This window comes from Tuber melanosporum (genome assembly GCF_000151645.1).
Source record: "Tuber melanosporum whole genome shotgun sequence assembly, scaffold_16, strain Mel28".
NCBI classification, from domain to species: Eukaryota; Fungi; Ascomycota; class Pezizomycetes; order Pezizales; family Tuberaceae; genus Tuber; species Tuber melanosporum.
This window is the reverse complement of record NW_003298819.1, coordinates 118,139-124,952: the sequence shown is the minus strand read 5'-3', so window position 1 is coordinate 124,952 and position 6,814 is coordinate 118,139.

Sequence of the window (6,814 nt, the reverse complement as noted above, 5' to 3'; positions counted from 1 at the left end):
AGTAAAATAGGTAAAGTAAGGTAGAATCGTAAAAACAATATTATATTGTTAAGGACTCTTCTCCATTCCTTGATGATGTCTAAAGCTTGGAAGATACTTCGATATTTATATTCCATGTTTGAGTGTTCATGGACTACATCTATTTATCATACAACTATGTACTTCTTCAATCATAATTCACGATGTTAAGTTCTCTTCCAAGGTGTTAACACCTATGGACCCTGAAAACCATCACACCCTCTTCGGTAATTACGATATTTCTTCTTAGGAAACGTGCTGTCCCCAATAGTAATATCCCGATTATCAGAGTCTTTAGACTTATGGCTTAGTTCTTAAGTCGAACTGAGTTGGCCCCAATTGTCTTAGCCATTGATAAAATGATCAGTTTTATCCACGGCTACATCTGCAAAGGTAGTTGTCAGTACAACCATCACAGGTCGTCTGACTTCGATCCTTTGTAACTCCATACCCAACACATAGATTTTCTCTAGATGACTTCCTATTAACTTACAGGAAGCTATTCCACCAGATTGGTAATTAATTCCTCGGTCGGTAACCCTTCGTTGCGCTCTGAGTAGTAGGTTTCAGTAACCATAGTCGTATTGGGAATCACCCCATGGCTACGACGTGTTCCGAAACCCAGTTGCAACACCCTGTGAAGTTCGTTGACTTCTTTGGTAGTGTCTCTTGGAGTTCTAGACTCTTCTGGTGGAGGTAAATGTGTTGGTCTCTAGTAGAGATCCTTTACCATTTGATCCCATCTCTTTGTGTGAAATCATCCTGTTACATATGGCCCATGCCAAGGGTGTCATGTATTTGAAGCCAAGTAACTCTCTAAGTAGTTGACGGAATCACTCCGTTCCACTTCCCAGACCTAGCTGAAGGTCCCCTCTCATATAACCTGCAAACACTATCCGGTTGGATGGACGGTGACGACGTAAATGGTATTATTCAAATACTTTCAATTCTGTAGTAATATAGTCACAGGACGCAACTGAGATTAATATATATGATAATGCGAAGGACCCATAAGGGAGCCTGAGCAGGGTGTTGGAGACCAGAGATTCTGATTCCGAGTGGGGTTACTCTACTTAGGGTGGTGCCTAGGTATCGGGTTCTTGTATTCCTAACATGAGCTCCCTCCTCTTTAGGCTTCGCCCCAAATGTCTTTATGGTACATAAAAATAAAAAAATAAAAAATAAACATAAACATAATTTAGCCATTAAACTTTTAAACATTAACTCCTTTCGGACCCGATCAGAGTAGGGTAAAAACCCTTCCTCATTTGGTTGGCCACCTTAGGAACACCTTTCTCTCATCGTCCTTCCTCTGCTCACCTTGGCATTTCCGGATTATCACCGTGAAATTCATCCACCATTTCCCTCGCATTATCCATACCAGTAGTATGTTCCCAGGTGTTCTCATCTTCAGAACATCCTTGCCATTTGACAAAGTACCATAGTTCACATACCTCCTGGTAGCGACCGCGTACTCTCTTTTTGTTAGAGTGTAACTCGCTTCTTGCAATTTTCACTATTTCCTATTGTAAGTCGCTCTCAATATCCTCCGGCTCTCAGGGAGGTTGTTGTCGGTCTGTGCATACCGACTCTCTGTAGAGTTCTAATAGAAATATGTGGAATACTGGGTTTATTCTATCGATCTGAGATATTGAGTTTACAGGCACGGTTTCCTCATTTCTCTAAGATCACGAATGGTCCATATAATTTAAGACTGAGTTTCTTTGACTTTCGGCGTGTACGAATGTTTTTTGTGTTTAACATAACTTTTTCCCCAATTTTTGAAGTCAGGTTGCTCCTTGGCCTTTCTTTCATAGTACTTGGCTATAGCTTCTCCTGTCTGTTGGAGTGATTCTCTTGCTTGCTCGTAGATCATCTTTATCCAGTTTGCATATAGTGTGGCTCCTTGATTTTGCACTTCACGTTCCTTTATCCATTCAGTTTGTAGATGGAATTCATAGTTTGCTTAGGAGAGTGTGATTCTATGTGCATTGGTTGCCGAGTTATTGTAAGCATGTTCGGCTAGAGGTAACAGTTGGTATCAGTCATCCTGATCCTAGTTGACAAAACTTCGCAGGTAACCTTCCAGCACTTGGTTGGCTCACTCAGTTTGTCCATCCGTTTGAGGATGCTATACTGTGGACATCCTCCTTTTTATATTCAGTGTTTTGCATAGGGATTCCCAGAATTCTCCTGCAAACTTTAAATCTATGTCTGAGACAATTTCTGTTGGTAAGCCATGTAGCTTCCATATTTCCTTTGTAAAGGCTGTTGCCGCATCTTTTGCGGTGGTTGTTCCTTCCAATCTGACGAATTGAGCCATCTTTGTAAATCGGTCAACTACTACCATGATTTAGGTGCATCCTTGACTTTGGGGTAACTGTGTAATGAAGTCAACTGAAATTGATGCCCATGTTGGATAGGGTATTGACAGCGGTTGTAGTAGACCATACCTCACGTGTCATGGGGATTTGTTGTGTTGACAAACATCACACGACTGTACGTAATCATTTACCTAATCTGCCAATCCTTTCCAATAAAAATCTCTCATAATTATCTCAAGGGTTTTTTCTTGCCTGAAGTGTCCTGCTATTTTAGGGTCATGACATCCTTCAGCTATTGTTATATAAAGGTCCTAGTTTTTTGGTACGAATAGTCTTTGCTTCTAGTAAAGTAACTGGTCGGATAAGGTCCAGTCTTTCGGGAAAGGTTTGCCGTGGTCTCGCAAGTTTTCTAACTCATCTCTTCTTTTAAGCCATTCTCTATCCCCTGGAATGGCTTTTAGGACTTGCTCTAGAAATTCCGGGTTGAATTTCTTTAGTTCCTTACATGCCAGTATGGCGCTAGTCATAAGTGTTTGTTCGAGTACTTTGATTGCATCATACCACTTTGTATTTTGGCTTATTGACACGTGTAGTTGCGTGACTACCGGCTCTAATTCTCAGATAGTAATGGCCCTTGTTGCGATGTCTGTGCTGCCGAATCCTGGTGTACCTCTTTCGGTATTCTCTAGGTTGTCTATTTCGATCATCTCTGCAATATTAATTTTTTCTATCACTAGTTGAGCAATTCGATCACTGGCCTTGATGTGACAGTCTGCATCTCGATGGTTAAATAGTAGTACTTTGAGTTCGCCAGTAAAATCTGTGTTGATTACGCCAGTACCGGTAGAGATACCACTTTTGACTGCGAGTCCGCTTCTAGGAGCAATCCTTCCATACGTTCCAGTTGGTATACTAATTACAATACTGGTTCCAACAACTAACTATCCTCATGCTGGGACTGTGTTTACCTGCATTGCGTAGAGATCATAGCCTGCTGCCATTCTTGAGCCTTTAGTTGGTAATCTTACCCTGGTGTCTAACCATTTTACTCGAATCACTGAGTCTGAGTCATTTCAGTTAGGAGTTTCCTGTATATTACCTATGCTTGTATCATTTGTTTTGCTGCCCGCTATTAAGCATATTTGAATTTTGCCTTTTGCAGTTCTTGTTACTGAACTGATTTGGAAATGTTCAGGTTTCAATATTCCCTGTTCACGATGTGCAGCTCCCTCCTCAGAACGGTACTCTGGCTATCGACTGAGTGCATCAGGTTTTTTCCTTCTCGTTCCTGAGTGGTAAACAATTCTGAAGTTGTAATCCACTAACTTCTGCGCCCAACGGATTTGGTGTCCGCTCCAGACCTTTGAGGTGTGGAAATATTGGAGGTTTTGGTGATCGGTGTACACAGTTATAGGTTTTTCAGTTCCAACCAGGTATTGGCGCCATTCTTTGAAAGCTTCCAATATCGCCAATAGTTCTTTGTCGTGGATCTCATAATTTCGCTCTGCGGAATTCTGCTTGTGGGAATGAAAAGCTACAGGATGAAGTCTTTTTTCCACAAACTGGGATAGGATGCAGCCTAAGGCAAAGTCACTAGTATCCATTTCCACCACTGTCTCTCTTTCTTGGAAGTAATGGTGTAAAATTGGGGCCGAAGTAAATTTTCTTTTAAGCTCCAGGAAGACTTTTTCCTGTTCCGGACCCCACCAGAACTTCTTTGGATCACCTTTTAATGTTTCCGTAATAGGAGCGTAAATTTTAGAGAAGTTTTCTATAAAACATCGGTAGAAGTTAGCAAATCCTTGAAATATTTAGACTTCTTTAACCAACATAGGTGATTTCCAGTTTAATACTAAATCCACCTTTCAAGTACTTATGGATACTTTATCTACAGCTATCATGTAGCCTAAGAACTCCACTTTTTTAATGTGGAAGAAAGATTTCTTTATTGATATTGTGAGCTGGAAATCTGTTAATCATTGTAACACTTTGGTTACTAGCTCGATATGTTCCTTCTCATTTTTGGAATAAATAAGAATGTGGTCCAACTAACATATGACACTCTGATCTAGATATTCCCGAATGACATCATTCATCATGTTCTGAAATGTAGCTGGAGCATTGGCTAATCGGAAAGGCATGACCTTATACTTGTAATGTCTGTAGCGTAATCGGAAAGCCATTTTCCATTCATTCCCTTCTTTGATTCGGATGAGATTGTAGCCATCTTTTAAATCAATTTTGGAAAAGATGCTAGCTCCTGCCACGCGATTATGTAACTCCGACATTAATGGTAGTGGGTATTTGTTCAAGATGGTTATCTTGTTCAGGTTTTGGTAGTCTACTACTAGTCTTAGCCTTCTGTCTGCCTTTGGTGTAAAGAGAATTGGGGCACCAAATGGCGATTGGCTCTTCGTGATCTTTCCTTGTCGTAACATATCATCAAGGTATTCTCATAACAACGTAAGTTATTTATCAGACAGAGGATAAATGGGTCCCCAAGAGGATTTCACTCTCTCGACTAATTTTATTTCATGATCGAAGGTTCTCCTAGGGGCTAACCTTGCTGCCGCTTGTGGGAGAAATAATTTCTTGAATTTTCATTAGTGTTTTGAAACAGAATCGAAGTTGATCTCATTAGGATTTTCTACAACTCCAATTTTTCCTATTTGGATCACATTCTCATCCCAAGCAACAGTTTCATCGTATTCGAACATATCCGCAATTCCTTCATCCTCTTCTTCAATGCAGTTTTTGCATTTAGAGTCCCAAAATTCCCATTTTGTACGTTCTCCAATGTTGGATAGGGGGTGTTCTGAATACCACAACCCGAAAGAGATTATCATCCTGTAATTGCCTGCTGCTGCGATTTCGCACACAACTTCAGACATGTATTTGTTTCGTCATATTTCAAGCCAAATACGGTGTGTGTAGAACTTTCCTCCTGATGAAGTTGATACGCCATCAAAGCCTTGAATGTTGACCGGATTTGGTCTCTCTGTGAATGGGATTTTTAATTCTTTTATGAGTTCTTTGTTGATTAGGAACACATTAGATTCTGAATCTAATAGCACTCGTATTCTGTAGCACTGACGATTCGGGTTTATAACGTGAATGTAAGTATGTCCCTCAGGACAATCATATCTTATGGGCTTTGGTGGACTAAAAGCACGCTTTTTTGAGTAAGGCATCGAATCGTTGTTTTGTTATTTTGACATGTCTGAGGTTTGATAATAACTGGAATGTTTGTTACTGCGCCTGCGCAGTTTCGACCATTTAGGTCTCCTCAGATAAACTTGTTTCCACTTAGTATATTGGGCAGCCCACTACTAGCAGTCTTTACCCCCTGCCGAGGGGTTCCCATACCTTCCACTTTTACTTTCTGTGGAACCAATCCAAGTGGTCTCTGCCATCGTCCAGATATCATGGAAATAAAAGCCGAGTGCATAGGGCTGGTCGGCTGTCTCTTTGATAACCTTCCCAGGCTTATTCTCCACCCTTACCTAACCATAGACAGTGTCCTCACTTTATCGAGTTCCGTTCGGTACCAGCACGGCACCTAAGTAGCAGTAACTAAAGGTAAGGTCTAGAGCTCTTGTACCTATTTCTTGTGTAGGTCGAAGATATGCTTCGCTTATCCTCTAGATCCTTCATCTTAGCCCTACTGTCACTCCCTCCAGAACCCTAGGTGCTGTCTATTTCCTGTTCAGGCTTGGGTCCTTATCAGAGACCTTTTAGTATCCAGATCACGTGCCTGACTACCCTAACGGTCATGCGTTAGATCATGAGGGTGAGCTTGTGTCACTCCCTTGGGAAGCATAGAGGTACAGCCAATGCAGACACTGCTCTTTATTAATCCCCTTGTCCTTGCGGCAAGAAGGACGCGTGTACTCCCAGTCAGGTCATGATCGCAAGGTCGCCTTCTTCGCTTTGACATCCCCTTAATTTGCCATTGATTTCGATTCCTAGGAAGTTTATTTCTTTTAGACTACCCGAATACCGTAGTTGTCAGTACCAATGAGATGACTTAAGTCATCTCTTCGTCATCACCTAGTTCCCAGAGTTTATTACCTCTTAGAACTTGGGCGGTAGAGACTTTTCTGGGATGGTTAACTGTTGCCATCTTTCTAGGTCTTAGTGTCTTCAATGGGCGGTCATCTGTCCTTGTTCTAGACACCTGAATTTGTCCCCAGCAGGTTTTGTAGTTGTGGATTTTCTTACCACAACGAGTACAATTGCCATCCCACTTTCTTTCATCGATAGTTGACTGGGGGATTCCTTCATGGGCAGCTTTGAAGTTTGTATGTATTAACTTCGTAGTTCCAGTAGATTTCTTTACCGGTTTATTGGGTTCCGGTTCCCGTTTCCTTTTCTTGGAGGGACCACCTCCCTCTATGAAGGGTTTCTCCCTTTTTTCCTTTGCTTGAATTTTGTCTGCAGGTTTCTTGTCTGAAGCTGTCCTTACGGGTTTT